The 16,679-nt window shown below is 40.8% G+C and overlaps 1 long non-coding RNA gene across 2 annotated transcripts in view; it reads right to left on the bottom strand.

The window, feature by feature from the left end:
* LOC139017411 (uncharacterized) overlaps positions 1 to 16,679 on the bottom strand; it is a 94,142-nt gene that overhangs the window by 59,179 nt on the left and 18,284 nt on the right. For both annotated transcript variants that reach the window (XR_011472859.1, XR_011472858.1), the window contains exon 3: positions 4,621 to 4,730. This is a non-coding gene — a long non-coding RNA (uncharacterized lncRNA). The remainder of the gene's footprint in view (positions 1 to 4,620; positions 4,731 to 16,679) is intronic.

Below are 16,679 nucleotides of genomic sequence, written 5' to 3' on the forward strand. Positions count from 1 at the left end.
CAGGACTTGTTAGAAGCAGTGGAAGGTCTGGGGCAGAGACTCTGCCCCTTACCTCTAGGAAATGACTCAGATAGACAGATTCTACTCAGGATCAGAAAGGCATCAGATATTCCAGCTCAGCCCCGGACAGTAGTTGAAGGGATTCTCTTTAGGTGGACACTAACTAGTGCAACTCAAATGTTCACTAACTCAGGCTATTGGGAAGGCCACACAAGTTCTTTAAGAAACTAAGAAAATGGACCTAATGAAAATTTAACTACAGGGAGACTATGAAAGCCCAAGAGCAGAATTAACTTATTTGGGAGACTAGTAATTACAACTCTGCCTGCGCAGTGCTTCCCACTACTTCAGGGTAAGCAGCCTCAGCAAGCAGGGCAGTGTGGCTGAAGACAGGAGGCCTGAACTCAACTGGTCAGTGTTAAGCCCCACAGCCCGAGTGTCACTGGGAGCCCTGCAGTAAGGCAGTCAAATTAGGAGACGGGCACTACAGTTTCCAGACATTTCACGTAGACCTGGGATGGGACAGGCCACCCTAGGACTGCCCGGAAGAAAGGGACTTGGGGGGCCAGGATTCCTGATTTTGGTCTGGGTACCATTTTGCTTCCTAACAATGACTTTGCATTGATTCGGTCTCATCCGTTACCTACTGGGTTGTTGTTTTTAATCAAATCTGATTTCTGCTGGTGTCTATGTTTTACCTATATTTACTCTTATGTGATAAGGTTGAAAATTAATATGTTAACAGGTATTTATTTGGCAAGGGAGTATAGCAAAGTGGTTAATAGTTTGGACTCTGGAGCTAGCAGGGTTCAATTCCTGACTCTACCATTTACTAATCTATATGTCCTTGAACAAGCTCCTTAAACTTGATTTGCCTAAGCCTTGATTTTCTCACCAGTAAAATAGGAATAATAAAACTTATGTCACAAAATTGTTATGAGGATTAAATGTATGTAAAGTGCTTAATCAGTGTCTATATACAATAATTATCAATAAATGCTATTCTTCTTATTATTGTGGCTTTAAGGTGCACAAAGTATTATCACATGTATTTTCTCATTGGAATTACTTAGTATTGACATTACAATGCAAGTAAGGATGCAAAAGTGGATTAATAATGGAAGAGAGAGGTTGGTAAAGCAGAGGTTCTCCTCCTCCTTTTCTGGCATCTAATATCAGATGAGGTTGATAAGCCATCTCAAAGCTCTGGATCTGGGTGCTCTCCTCCTCTTAACCCTCCATGGGCTATCAGTTCCTCTCTCCCTTTTTTTAAAAAACATATTTTTATTGATTTCAGAGAGGAAGGAAGAGGGAGAGATAGAAACATCAATGATGAGAGAGAATCATCAATCAGCTGCCTCCTACACATCCCACACTGGGGATCAACCCCACAACACGGGCATGTGCCCTTACCAGGAATCGAACTGTGACCTCCTGGTTCATAGGTCAACGCCATGCCAGCTGGACAGCTCCCTGCTCTTTACTCCTTGGTTGGAAGGTGCCACCACAGGGCCCATCACTGGTCCAGCACAACCCGTCTCCGTTTCACTTAGTCATCAAACCTTTCTCCATTTTACTCAGAAAATAGCTGTGCCCCTCTGAGGGCAGCAAAAGCACAGCCCAAGCTGCTCACTCTCTGAGCAGGGCCTCTCTCTGGAGGAAATGCCCAGGGCAGTAGAGAGCATTGGTGAGAGCCTCAGTGTCACCCACAATGAGACACCCTTGCTCTTACTCAAGGCTTCTCTGTATGTGGCTGGGGAAGTCCAGCCTAGTCATCTCTGACGACCTTTGAATGAAGCCACTGATCTTCCACTGTGGTTGCTTTTGGTGGGGGGAGGTCGCAGATGTAACTGTCCCCACCCACACTCAATATTTCACACTCCTCTACTCAAGCTCTCCAAAGTGCTCTACTGTCTCAGAGAAAAATACGCCATCCCTATAATCCCCCAATCTAATCAGAATGACAATGACAGGCTCAACCTGCAGAAGTTATTTTTGCATGGAACAGTTATTTTTGGTGTACTCTTCCCATAAGGTCCTCTAGTCACCAGTCACCCAAGAAAGATGATCCCCCCATCAGCTTACTTCCCCTCCCACACTCCTGAGAAGAGCACATGAAGAGACAGGCAGGTGTGGCTTGACCCCTTGCTAAGCCACTTTCTTAAAAAATGTTTTTTATTGATTTCAGAGAGAGGAAGAGAGAGAGAGAGAGAAACATCAATCAGTTGCCATCTACACACCTCCTACTGGGGATTGCACCTACAACCTGGGCATGTGCCCTGACCAGGAATCAAACAAGCAACCTACTGGTGCATGGGATGACATCCAACCAACTGAGCCACACTGGCCGGGCCCCTGCTAAGCTACTTAAAACAAGGTTATGCCCGCCAGAGTGGTTCAGTGGTTAAGCATCAACCTATGAACCAGGAGGTCACGGTTCAATTCCTGGTCAGGGCACATGCCCAGGTTGCAGGCTCGATTGGCGGGGGGGGGGGGCGGTGCAGGCAGCAGCTGATCAATAAGTCTCTCTCATCACTGATGTTCCTATATCTCTCTCGCTCTCTCTTCCTCTCTTTTAATCAATTAAAATATATGTATTTTTTAAATAAAGAAATAAAATAAAGTAAAACATTCAAACTCTTAACTGACAGGAAGTCCAAATCTATACTTCAATTCCCTCAGTGTAGTTGTCTTTTCTTCTCCCTGATCCAATGTATTGACCCTGGCTATCATGTTTTTTTCCCCTTGGAAATGAAACTGATTTAGAGTTGGTGCCCTTGGAAGATTCTCCTTATCTCTTCTTTTAATTGCGTCACAGAATTTCCATCCCTGCCCAACGATGGCAGCTGCAATGTGCTGAATAATGGCTCCAAAATATGCCTGGAATCCAAAAATGTTGCCTTATTTGGAAAAACAGTCTTAAGATGGGAAGATTACCCTGAATGATCTGGGTGGGTCCCAAATGCAATTGCAAGCTAAGCAAAGGGTGATCTGACACCGAGAGAATGTGATGTGAAGACAGATAGGACAGAGAGCCTTGAGGATGCTGGCTTTGTAGCTTAGAGCCACAAGGCCACAAGTTCAGGAATATTGGAAGCCATCAGATGCTGGGAAAGGCAAGGAACAGATTCTCTCATAGAACCCTCTCCCGAGGAAGATTGGCCCTGCTGACACTTTGATTTTATCCTAGTGACACTAATTTCAGGCTCTGGCCACCAGAACAGTGAGAGGATAAACCACCCAGCTTGTGGTAGTAATTTGTTATAGTAGCCACAGGAAACTAAGACAACAGCCATGCCCCAAACATCCTTCTACTGCCTTTCACTCACTGTTGCATGCTCAGCTTAATTTCAAGTCACTCTGATTACCATCCCCCTCCTTTCTCTCTTTTTCAGGAAGGAAGCCATCTTTGCCAACAGCAGCATATGACATTTTCTAAAAGTTCTTTAGAAGATTGAGGCTTCTGGGATAATGCTTTCTCTTCTCTCTTTTACTCTCTCTCAATAAGTAATGGAAGAGAAAGTATTATACGAACTAGTATATTTGGTACTCTTTCTACCAAAGCTCTCCATTAATTAACCAATACTTCTGAGATCTTCAGTACAGTGATGGTATTCATAATGATGCCCTTAAGACTAGCAAAAGCCTAAAAAAAATTTAAGACACTGAAAGAAATGTTAAATTTACCCATTCCTCCATATCTTTAGAAAAGGCATAACCATTTAACTTATCTAGATCATCGAACTACATAGAGAGAGTCTTAAAGCCAGGAGGCTGACAGGTTGAGGAGAAATGGGAGGATAAAGGGACTGGAGATTTTAGTAAGGTAATAGCAAAAGCCAAGGAATAAAAAAAGCTAGAATGAAAACGGATTGATTAGAGGAGTTTAAGAGTTGACATAGTGTAATGGTTGGCGCTGTGGGTGATGGCAAGGTCCCCAGGCAGGACTCGAGTAGGTTTCGTAAGATGATGGCAAAGGGCATTATTGGTGTCAGAAGGTCATGTGTGCTGGATTGACATTCCATGTGGGCGCCAAGTTTGTCTAGGATGCACACATTTAGGACATGCAGGGGAGAGAAGCAAGAGGAGGACTGTGACCAGAAAGGGAAAAAATCTCAGTGAATTAAGATTAGTAATAAGGATGTTGAAGATTGCTAGGTCAAGAAGAATATGTGTGTGTTTGGGTTTTTAAAATATATATATATTTTTTATTGATTTTTTACAGAGAGAAAGGGAGAGGGATAGAGAGTTAGAAACATTGATGAGAGAGAAACATCGATCAGCTGCCCCCTGCACATTCCCTACTGGGGATGTGCCCGCAACCAAGGTACATGCCCTTGACCGGAATCAAACCTGGGACCCTTGAGTTCACAGGCCGATGCTCTATCCACTGAGCCAAATCAGTTAGGGCAGGGTTTTTTGTTTTTAACAATGTGAAATGAATTAGAGAAGTGAAATAAGAAGAATTATAAAAGAGGCTGCTAAAATTGTGGTCAAGGAGTTTCTACTGAACTTCAAAAAAGCAATTATCCCATAATGACAAAAGCCAGTACTCTAGAGGTTATTCTCTAAATCCTTCCCCCTTCTTTTCCATTTTAAAGTGGTTCGGGCCTTTATTACCTTTGTGCAGATGTGTTTCCCTGATCATAACTTCATTCCATTCCAGTCCTTCTGCATACCACCACCAGATAAACCTTCCTTATATGTATGCCACTGCATTGATCAAAACCCTGTAAGGAGAAAAAAAGATCCTTTAAGCAAAAGTCAAGATAACTAGCCAAAACAAAGTGATCCAACACCCTTCTTTTTTACCCAAGACAGAAGGGTTTCCAAAGATGCAGGACTTTTAGTTCGAAAACTGGGCAAATCAGGATGAGCTGATTACCCAAGAGAATTAATTTCAGGAAAATAAGAAGTCTCTGTTGTTACCCAAAGATCCAGTGGGTTGGTGGACCCATCAGAATACCTCCAAATACAAGACCCACATCACCAGTAAATGTAAGAACAAAACATAAACATGGTGAAATCAAAGAACCAAATCACAGACTATTGCAATATCTTACAAATGCCTGGTTTCCCTAATAAAATTTTCAAAACAAAAGCTGAACCTCCAGAATCGGATCTACCTTATATATTACAAACTAGAACCACATTGCAGTTATCGGTTACAGGGTGACCAACTGTCTCAATTATAGCACCGAAAGTCCCAAGTCCCAGGTTGGTTGATTATCCATGACCTTACTAGCTTTTTTTAAAAATATATTTTTATTGATTTCAGAGAGGAAGGAAGAGGGAGAGAGAGATAGAAACATCATGATGAGAGAGAATCATGGATAGGCAGCCTCCTGCAAGTCTTCCACTGGGGATCGAGCTCACAACCCGGGCATGTGCCCTTGACCAGAATTGAACCTGGGATCTTTCAGCTCACAGGCCAATGCTCTATCCACTGAGCCAATCCGGCTAGGGCTGATCTTACTAGCTTTTGTAGGAAGTGAGAACAGAAGAGAAAAGGAGGTGTCTTGGTTTTTTTTTTTTAGAGAGAGAGGAAAGGAGAGGCAGAGGGAGATAGAAACATCAATGATGAGAGAATCATTGATCGGCTGCCTCCTGCATGCCCCCTACTGGAGATTGAGCCTTCAACCGAGGCACCTGCCTGGACCAGGAATGAACTGGGGACCTCCAGTGCATGGTACAAAGCTCAACCAACTGAGCCACACTGGCTGAGCCACACACAGTACTGGCTTTTGTCATTATGGGTAACACTGGCTGGGGATGTCTTTATTTACTTGGCTTCTCCAGGTTTTCCATCAATCTATCATAGTTGTTTAGATTTCATGTTCTGTGAACCAAAAGAATATTTCTATCAAGAGATTACTGAGAGAACCAAGATGGCACCATAGGTAAACACCTATACTTGTTGCCTCTCACAACACATCAAAATTACAACTAAAAGGCAGAACAACTACCACCCAGAACCGCAGGATAGCTGGCTGAGTGGAAGTTCCACAAATAGAGAGGTGAAGAAAGCGCATTGAGACTGGTAAGAGGTGCGGAGGCGCGGAAAGAGCTGGCACCTGGATGTGCTTCTCTTTTAATCGGGAGGGAGATACAAGCTCCTGCTTGCTCTGAACTCCAGTTCCAGGTGAGACTCTGGGGGACCCAGACACATACGGGGAAAAACTGGACTGTCTGGAATCAGGCTGGAACGCAAGGGCGGCTTTCTCTCAGAGGTGCTTGCAGCGATCATTGTTCCTGCATGGGGGCTCGGGAGGCGGAAATGCGGGGACCTCTCCAGAGCAGGGCTGACTGGCAGCCATTGTTGTTTGCTCTGCCCTGGTGATTCCCTGAGACCCCACCCCACCCAATTTACAACCCCATCCAAGCTGTGCACATCAGCTTTTGCATATGAATGTCCTGTCCTCTCTCTGCCTAAAACCTGTCAAACTGCACAGCTGGGTCAGAGAGCCCCAGAGCTTCCAAAAGAAGGCCCAAGGCCCAGCAGCAACAGCCTGCCTTACTTCACAGCTGGGCCTTGTCTGGGCACTTTCAAACCCATACAAAGAGGAGGAATCTGCAGATGTCTCTGTAGCTCCTGCTGGGTAGCCCCAGACAGTGGCTAACCTTGCACCTCCTTGGAGATCCAAGAGCCAGTGTACCCAGTGGTCAAAGAGAGACCATATTGGATTACAACTCTTCACATCCATAAGAGACACACTCAAGGGGCAGACTCAGTGAGCACCAAAGCCCCACTGAAGCAAGTCCTGCCCCATAAGGGTGTCTCCTGCACAACAGATCTTCCAGTGTAGACACAGCTGGTCATCACAGCCAATTGGCCTGGAGGTCAATTCCTCCCAGTGACACCAACAGCAATCAAGGGTTAACTACAAAACTGTGCAAACAGCCCACAAAGGGGTGCACCAAGAGTGTCCACCTCAGGTGACTGGGGAGGCTGAGCCACTGGGCCCTATAGGACACCTACCACACAAGGCCACTCTATCAACTCAAGGAGACTTAGCAGCTACCCAGTACATAGAAACAAACACAGAGAGGTAGCCAAAATGCGGAGACAAAGAAACAAGTCACAAATGAAAGAAATGGTTGAAAGCAAAATAGTGGATATAGAGTTCAAAACCACGGTTATAAGGTTACTCAAGAATCTTCTAGAAACCTCCGAGAAATTTAGTGAGACCCTCAAGGATATGAAAAAGGACCCATCAGAAATTAAGCATACACTGACTGAAATAAAGAACAATATGCAGAGATCCAACAGCAAACTAGAGGATCCCAAGAATCAAGTCGAAAGATTTGAAATATGAAGAAGCAAAAAACACCCAACTGGAAAAGCAAAAAGAACCCAAAAATATGAAGATAGTGTAAGGAGCCTCTGGGACAACTTCAAGTGTACCAACATCTGAATTATGGGGGTGCCAGAAGAAGAGAGACAGCAAGATATTGAAAACCTATTTGAAGAAATAATGACAGAAAACTTTCCCTACCTGGTGAAAGAAATAGACTTACAAGTCCAGGAAGCACAGAGAACCCCAAACAAAAGGAATCCAAAGAGGACCACACCAAGACACATCATCATTAAAATGCCAAGGGCAAAAGACAAAGAGAAAATCCTAAAAGCAGCAAGAGAAAAACAGTTAGTTACCTACAAGGGAGTACCCATACGACTGTCAGCTGATTTCTCAACAGAAACTATACAGGCCAGAAGGGAGTGGCAAGAAATATACAAAGTGATGAATACCAAGAGCCTACAACTGAGATTACTCTACCCAGCAAAGCTATCATTTAGAATTGAAGGTCAGATAAAGAGCTTCACAGATAAGGAAAAGCTAAAGGAGTTCATCACCACCAAACCAGTATTATATGAAATGCTGAAGGGTATTCTCTAAGAAGAGGAAGAAGAAAAAAAAGGGAAAGAGAAAAAATTATAAACAACAAAGTGACAACAAATATATATCTATCAACAAGTGAACCTGAAAATCAAATTAATAAAAAACCTGATGAACAGAACAGACTGGTGAATGTAATAGAATCAGGGGCATGGAAAGAGAGCAGACTGACAATTCTCGGGGGGGAAGGGGGTGTGGGGGGTGTGGGAAGAGATTGGACAAAGAGCTTACACCAATGGATGAGGTCAGTGGGGGGCGGGAAGGCCTGGAGTGGGGTAGGAACCGGGTGGAGGGGAGCTATGGGGGGAAAAAAGAGGAACATCTGTAATAATCTGAACAATAAAGATTTTTTTAAAAATAAAATAAAAAAATAAAAAGAAAAGAAAAAGGAAAAAAATATTACTTATAATGATGTTAGGCTAACTGGTTAATAAAATAGAAAAAAAAAATTATGTCCCGATAGGTGTGGCTCAGTAGTTGAGCGCCAACATATGAACCAGGAGAACACATTTCAATTCCTGGTCAGGGCACATGCCTGGGTTGCAGGCTTGATCCCCAGTAGGGGGCATGCAGGAAGCAGCCAATTAATGATTCTATCTCATCATTGATGTTTCTATATCTCTCTTCTTCTCTGAAATCAAGGAAATATATTTCAATATATATATTTTTTAAAGAAAAGAAAAAAAATTAACCATAAATTCTATAATCAAAATGATAAGGTATGTCTTATAAAATTAAACATACTCTTACCGTAAGATTCAGCACCCATATTCCTTGATATTTATTCAAATGAGTTGAAAACTCAAATATCTCCACAAAAAACCTACACATGAATATTTATGGAAGTTTTTTATGCACAATTGCCAAAACTTCGAAGCAACCAAAATGCCCTTCAGTGGGTAAGTGGGTAAGCTGTGGTACATCCAGACAATGAATTATTCAGTAATAAAAACAAATAATCTACCAAGCCACAAGAAGTCATGCAGGAATCTTAAATGCATATTGTTAAATGAAAGAAACCAATTTGAAATGGCTACATATGCATGATTCCAAGTAAATGATATTCTGGAAAAGGCAAAACTACTTCCTGCAATTTATTCTTAGGAAATAATACAGAAGAACTAGCAATGTACAGAAATGTACATTACAGTCTTAATTATAAGAGGAAAAACTAGAAATAATCTAAATGTAGGAGATTGATTAAATAAATGTTAGGACACCATGCAATGAAATACTATAAAGCTATCAAAATGAAATATTTTATAATTCATTGACATGAAAAGATCTCTATAACATATTGTCAAATTATAAGAAGTTATAAGGCAACCTATGTCAAATGAGCCCTCAAATGTGAGGAGCAGTATTATAGAGTGGGTCAAGGCTAAAACTTCAGCATCAGACACCTGTACTCAATGCTATGGGCTCAGACACTTCTTGACTGTGGAAACTTGGGCATAGTATGTAATTCCCCTAAGCCTTAGTATCTAATCTGTAAATTCAAGATAATAACAGTATCTACCTCTTAGTAATGTTGTAAAAATTAAATAACTTAAACAAAGTAATGGCAAAGAAAACTGTCTGACTAAATTACTAAAATTTTAATAGTAGTTGCCTCTGGATCGTGGGTTTTAGTGTGATTTATATCTTCTTTTATGCTTTTATGTATTTAATTAAAATATAGGTGAATATATTAAATTTTTCTAAAAGAAACAACAAAATGATTTTTATTTGTTACATGCAAAGAAAACATTAAAATATTTCTGTATTATTTGAAATTTTATAGTGAGAATGCATTTACTTATTATTTGCGAAACTTAAAAACAACAGATTGCTAGGATATAGACTAAAATATTAAAAATCAATTAATATGTGGATGATAGAATTCTAGATGACATTTCCTTCAGTACAACTTTTCTGCATTTTCTAAGCTCACAAAAAAGATAATACTTGTATAGTATAAAATTATAAAGAAAAATCATGATGCAGATTATTTATTGACATTGAAATAGTCCCATGAATAGATTACTAAGTGGGGGAAAAAAAAGTTATGAGTGGGGAGGGGAGTGGGTGGAGGTAAATGAGGGCATAGAGGGGACAAATGGTGATGAAAAAAAAATAAGCTACAAAACAGAATATTATGATTTTTGCATCAAAATATGCACATACATAGTAAAAAACAGTGAAAAAGCATACACCAAAATGTTAATAGTGCTTGCTTTAAGTAGTAGAACTATGGCTAATTTTTGTTTTACATTGTATGTTTTTTTGTGTTTCCAAATATTCTCATTAATCATAAATTTTATGATGAGGTTTCAAAATAAATATTATTAAATAAATTTAGAAAATTTAGAAGTACATAAATGATAGAATAAGAGGTTATTTGGAGTGGAACCCATAGGCCTTCATATTAGAAAATCAGAGAGCATGCTAGAATAATAATGTGGCTCCGACGACTGGAACATAGAAGGGAGCAGAGAAAAAAAATGCTTTCTGAATGTATGTAGAAAAAAATAAGGCTAGCCCTAGCTGGTTTGGCTCAGTGGATAGAGTGTTGACCTGTGGACTGAAGGGTCCCAGGTCCGATTCTGGTCAAGGGGACATGCCTGGGTTGCTGGCTCAACTCCCAGTAGGGGCGTGCAGGAGGCAGCCAATCAATGATTCTCTCTCATCATGGATGTTTCTCTCTCTCTCTCTCTCTCTCTCTCTCTCTCTCTCTCTCTTTCCATCTCCCTTCCTCTCTGATATCAATTAAAAAGATATTTTGTAAAAATTAGGCTAGAGTGCCCAGCCGGTGTTGCTCAGTTGGTTAAGTATTGTCCCATGCACCAAGGTCACTGGTTTGATTTCCAGTCACAGCACATACCCAGGTTGCAGGTTACATCCCCAGTAGGGAGCGTGCAGGAGGCAGAGGTCAATGTTTCTCTCTCATCAATGTTTCTCTCTCTCTCTCCCTCTCCCTCCTTCTCTCTCTAACATTAATTTTAAAAAACTGTACTTAATAAAACTAAATAAGGCTAGGGCAAGTCCAACACCTACGTAGGCTTTCTGCCCTCCCAGACACTTGTACCTAAATGCTGTTGTAAACTTGCAAAAACTAAGAATTTACAATACTAACATCTCTCTTCTCTAAGTTGACTGGTCTTCTTCCTTGCTGTAGATTGAACACCTTTACAGAGCCCTAGAGTCATGCCATTGCTCTTGGCATTTCCAGCTCCTCACTCTTACATTAAATGCCAGCTCTATTCAATAAGACAGCCTTCATTTTAATGAAAGTATGTGCCAAACATTTGGCCAGCTCTATTCAACAAGACAGGCTTCATTTTAAAGAAGTTATGAGCCTCACATTTGGCATTGCATCTCTTCAAACTCTAGGCTTCTGCTGATGAGACTGTTCTAGTCCAAGAAGTGGGTGCCAGCAAATGCAGATTTGGTTCCACGAGGTATGGAGCTGCACTCATGTGAATCTAGGTACCTTTGTAATCTTGAGCCTCCCAAGAGTAGCTTTTCTGGTGCCAGAAATAGTTCTCCACCTCTGCCTCTTGGTAATCACTAGCTGAAGCTTTGAGCAAGATCCCCTTTCAGCAGCAGTCCCAGCCATGAAATCCTGCCTCCTTAATCCTAGTCACCTCTGTGACTACAGCAGGTGCTAATTACAGTTAGGAGGAAACTATCTGACCAGAGTCCCGAATCATGGGTGTAGCTGCACAAGCTTATCACATGAAGAAAGGACAGTCCAGGAAAATGCCCATTTTTTATTGCCAGCTCATGCTGGCCCCGAATCCTATCAGGTCTCTTGCTCCAGAAGCTGGGCCAGAAAATGTGGACTCCCCAAGGGTACTTTCGCCTTTCTGAGTGAAGAATATGCCGGGCACTAATAATAAAGCAGAGAAGAGGTGAAAAAAGAAGACTTTTCAAGAGCAAACCAAAGCCAAGAGTTTCCAGAGATAACTGACAGGGAAAATGATCTCTCAACCCACTTCCATTTATAATGCCTTCATTCCTCCAACAGAATTTCCTGCAGAATCAGTGCTTCTATAAAATATCCATTGCACTTCAGAGTTCCCTTTCTTTGGAATGAAGGATAGAAACCTTGAGCTCCCCCTGGAGGTGGGAGCATGCCTCATAAAAGTCTCTGGACTGTGGCTCTTGACTCATCCCACCCAGTTCATCTCGTCAGCAACCTTATTAGTTAACCCGGTTGCTGACTTTCACCCATTTCCAGTCAGCTGCTAGGTGACCTGTCTACAGCCTCCATGACACCTGATTGGGGCTTCCATCCTGTTTGAGATTTAGCTGCTCTAGACTTAAAAGAAAGGACCCTGGTCCAGTAGCTCAAGTTGGTTAGAGCATCATCCTGATACACCAAGGTTGTGGGCTCAATCCTAGGTCAGGGCATATACAAGAATCAACAAATGAATGTACAAATAAATGGAAAACAAATCCATATTAGTTATCTCTATATAACTTATCTTACTGTGTCCTTCCAAATACCCAGTATGTCATGTCTAGCTTGCATAAGATAATCATTAGACAAATGCTGAATTAAGATGTTGAAAGATGATTTCACACATCCCATTTTCAAAGAATAGAGATAACTGTACTGTTTAAAAAGAAGGAAAGAGGGGAGAAGGGAAAAAGAAAAGTGATAAGAAGATAAATGTCCTGAGAATCACTATGCATTGTTTGAACTAATGATCACTAAACTAAACTATTCCCTAAAGAACCAAGGCAGTGGGTTATATAAAGTCTGAAGTTTACCACCATGCTGAAATTGTATGCCCATCTTCCATTTAGATACACTGATAGCTGATTAAACAGGAGAGCATCATACATCATAGGGCACCTATCACAGAGCCTAACATAATAAATAAATGTTACTTTCTTTTATTCACACATAATGAAATGTTTTGCAACATTCTCAATTATTTATTTATTTATTTATTTGATTTTTGAGAAAAAGAGAAACATTGATTTGTTGTTCCACATATTCGTGCATTCATTGGTTGATTCTTGTATGTGCCTTGACCGGGGATAGAACTGCAACTTTGGCACATCAGGACGATGCTCCAACCAACTGGGCTATCCCGCCAGAGCCCACAACATTCTCAATTTTAAGAAAGGGAAGAGTTTGCCTTTATCCGTTGAGGATGGATGCATACAGGAATATTTATGTCATAATATGGCAAGAGAGAACTATACAACTTGTTTAATCATAAATATTGCAGAAACATTTGTCTTCCCCTCTGGATGTGTACTTTATGAAAAAACCTTTAGGTGGCTGGATCTCCCAATAGGCTGAAAATGTTTTCCCAGTCACAGAGTATCACTGGGTTGCAGGCTCGATCCCCAGTAGTGGGCTGTGCAGGAGGCAGCCAGTCAATGTTTCTCATCCATGTTTCTCTCTCCCTCTCCCTTACTCTCTAAAAATTAATAAACATACTTATTTTTTTTTAAATAATAAAATAAAATGCTTTGATATCAAGGATTTTATACAAATAAGTTCTATCTGTGGGGCTATTAGAGTTCACTAAAGTTTAGTTCTTTTTATTTCTACAAAGCTGATTTAATTGCATTATTTATTATAATGTTTTCCTGATTTATTTAAGAGAATCCAAACTATCTCCTGGCCCTGCAAATATGTGGTGTTCTTTTACAATTCTGTGCCTTTGTGGGTGTGGTCCCCTCCTCCCCCATCCTTCAAAACCTATTTTGCTTTTTTAAATTGATTTTTAGAGAGAAAGGAAGGGACAAGGATAGAGAGACAGAAACATCAATGAGAGAGAAACATTATCAATTAGCTGCTTCCTGCAGGTCCCTTTCTGAGGATCCAGCCCACAACCTGGGCATGCACCCTGGGAATCGAACTGGGAATCAAACCATGATTTCCTGGTTCATTGGTTGATGCTCAACCACTGAGTCATGCCAGCCAGGCCAAAATCTATTTTAAATCTCAAGAAGACGTCCCTGATTCAAGTCAGCAAAGTAAGTTGCTTCCAGTGTCCAACAGTCTTTGCTCATAGCTCTATTACTTTCATAATCACTGTGTCTCTACCTGGGTGAATGCCAGTGCACCCACTTGGGGATCAGCATGAGAAAGGAGGAAACTGATTAGGACAACAGTACTCAATTATGAGACGGTAGGGGCCCATCTTTATTGAGCACCTAAAACTATTATTTGTTTTTTAAAAAAACTTACAGAATGTTTTCTTTCTTCTGATACAATTCTGAGTATATTCTGAGAGACATTTCATAGAAACCAAATTGTGGGGGAGGAAATCTAGAAGAGGAAGGTGAAGATAAAGAATTCTCACCCTCAGAAGACTGCAGGAAGCAAGGTCTAAGTGTACCCACTCCCACATCTTCACTTAGTTATTTATCCTCCTACAGGTCTTCAGATTTCAACTTCCTCAGGAAAGTGTATCATGCTCTTTCCGATTAGAACAACCATTTTTTTTTTCATATTTTCTTTTTTGTTGCTGTTTTTTTTTTAAAGAAAATTATTCCATTTACTATAGCATCCAAAAGAATGAAATACCTAGGAATAAATTCAACCAAGGAAGTAAAAGATGTACACAGAAAAATATAAAACACAGCTGAAAGAAATTATTTTTTGTTGTTGCTTTTTTAAAATCATAGCATTTATACCTCCCATATCTAGTGACTCATACCTAGTTTTGCTAACCACTGTACCCTAGGTCCTAGCACAGAGCCTGGCATATCATGGGGTTTCAGTATTTTTAGAACGAATTAATATTGTGTCATAAAAGGCAATAGGCTAAAGGGAATTGAAACAGGTCTACAGGGAATAGCAGTATTGCTAATGATCAGTATGATGGGATCGCCAGAATGAACAGGGTATAAGAGGGTTTTTTCCTCCTGACACCATACATGTGATGTCTTTTCTTTCTTTTTTAAAAAAACATATTTATTGATTTTAGAGAAAAGAAGGGAGAGGGAATAAAGAAATAGAAACATCAATTGTCTGCCTCCTGCACACCCCCTACTGGGGATGGAGCCCGAAACGCCCGGCATGTACCCTGACCCAGAATTGAACTGCAGCCTCTTGGTTCATGGGTCAATGCTCAACCACTGAGCCACACTGGCCAGGCCTTTTTTCTTTTTATTGTGCGATGTCTTTTCCAACACTACTTCCTTAACTCGCTGACACCAACTGGATGTCCAACAATTCAATTCTATTCTGACACTATCTACCTGGAGCTAGCATCGGATCCTACAAGTTAAAGGGCTCACTCCACAAGACTTCCCCCACTTGGACACCAATTGCAAATGCCACGCTACTCATAATTCTGACCTACCAGATATAAATCAAGGATTCCCAAGACACCCTTCTCAGGTTCAATATTTGGCTAAAATATTGAACTTAAGAAGGCACTTTACTGGTTTATTATAAAGAACACAAATGAACAGCCAGATGAAGAGATACATAGGGCAAGGTCTGGAAGCATCCCCATGGGGTTAGGGGGTGCCATCCTTCCAGTACCTCAATACGTTCACCTTCCTGGAGGCTCTCTGGACCCTGTCATTTAGGGGTGAGGGATTCTGAAGATGTTCATTACGTAGGCATCATTGATTATACCACTGGCCATCAGTGATTAAACTCAATCTCCATCCCCTTTTCCCTCCCAGGAGGTGGGGCTGAAAGTTCTAAGCTTCTAATCAAGGTTCCATCTTTCCATCCTCCAGTCCCTATCCTAGAGGTTCACCCAAGTGGCCTCATTAAAAGACATTCCACAACATAACTGGTTTGGCTCAGTGGGTAGAGCGACGGCTTGCAGACTGAAAGGTCCCGGGTTCGATTCTGATCAAAGACACATGCCTGGGTTGTGGGCTCAATCCCCAGTACGGGACATGCAGGAGGCAGCCAATGATTCTCTCTCTTCATTGATGTTTCTATCTCTCTCTCCCTCTCCCTTCTGCTCTGAAACCAATAAAAAATATATATATTTAAAAATTTTTCTAAAAGGCATTCCTATTACCCTTATCACTCAGGAAATTCCAAGGGATTTAGGAACCAGGAACAGAGACAAAAACAAATGTTTCTATGATACCATGGGGTGGCAATGAATTTAAGGGTGTAAATTTAAGGGAATATAGAGTTAATAAGTAGTTTGTAAAGATGATGCCAACAATGTTGTTAACCAGGTTTTTAAAGTAGTGATGCTTTAAGTTACACTTGAATTTCATTTCCCACTAACTTCGTAAATAAGCAAATTAAAAACATCAGCAGGTCTTCACTCAGTAATTACAGCACTACCCTCCTCACTTCATCTAGCCCCAATACCATCTTGCTCTGCATCATGTATTTGACAATTAGACACTACAGACACTCATGAGAATGTGTGATCAAATTAAATATTCTGGCACTGTGATAGTTTTTCTAGAAAGAGAAAGGTAGATGCCGTTTAACAACCTTAGGCTCCACAGGAGACTGCTCCTCCTCTTCTTAAAAACTTAACATATCAAAAGATACTTTCCAGTACAAAATGTAAATAAGTTGAAAATTTAAGGGAACAAATCAGGCCTGCCACTATAGACACTCCAGCTCAAACTTGTTGCTGACTGGGTAACAGATAGCAAATCATACATAATCTATTGATTGAGACATTTATTCTCTTAAGTATCTGTTGAAAGCCTTGTCTATGTCTGGCACTAGATAAAGTGAAAATAGGCCTATAGAATATAAAATGAACTCCATATAACAACCTACCCTCAAGAAGTTCCCAATTTTGTTATAATAAAAGATTAAAGAACACATTATAG

This window comes from Myotis yumanensis, unplaced genomic scaffold, assembly GCF_028538775.1.
Source record: "Myotis yumanensis isolate MYYU_CA2020_CCGP unplaced genomic scaffold, mMyoYum1.0.hap1 SCAF_10, whole genome shotgun sequence".
NCBI lineage: Eukaryota > Metazoa > Chordata > Mammalia > Chiroptera > Vespertilionidae > Myotis > Myotis yumanensis.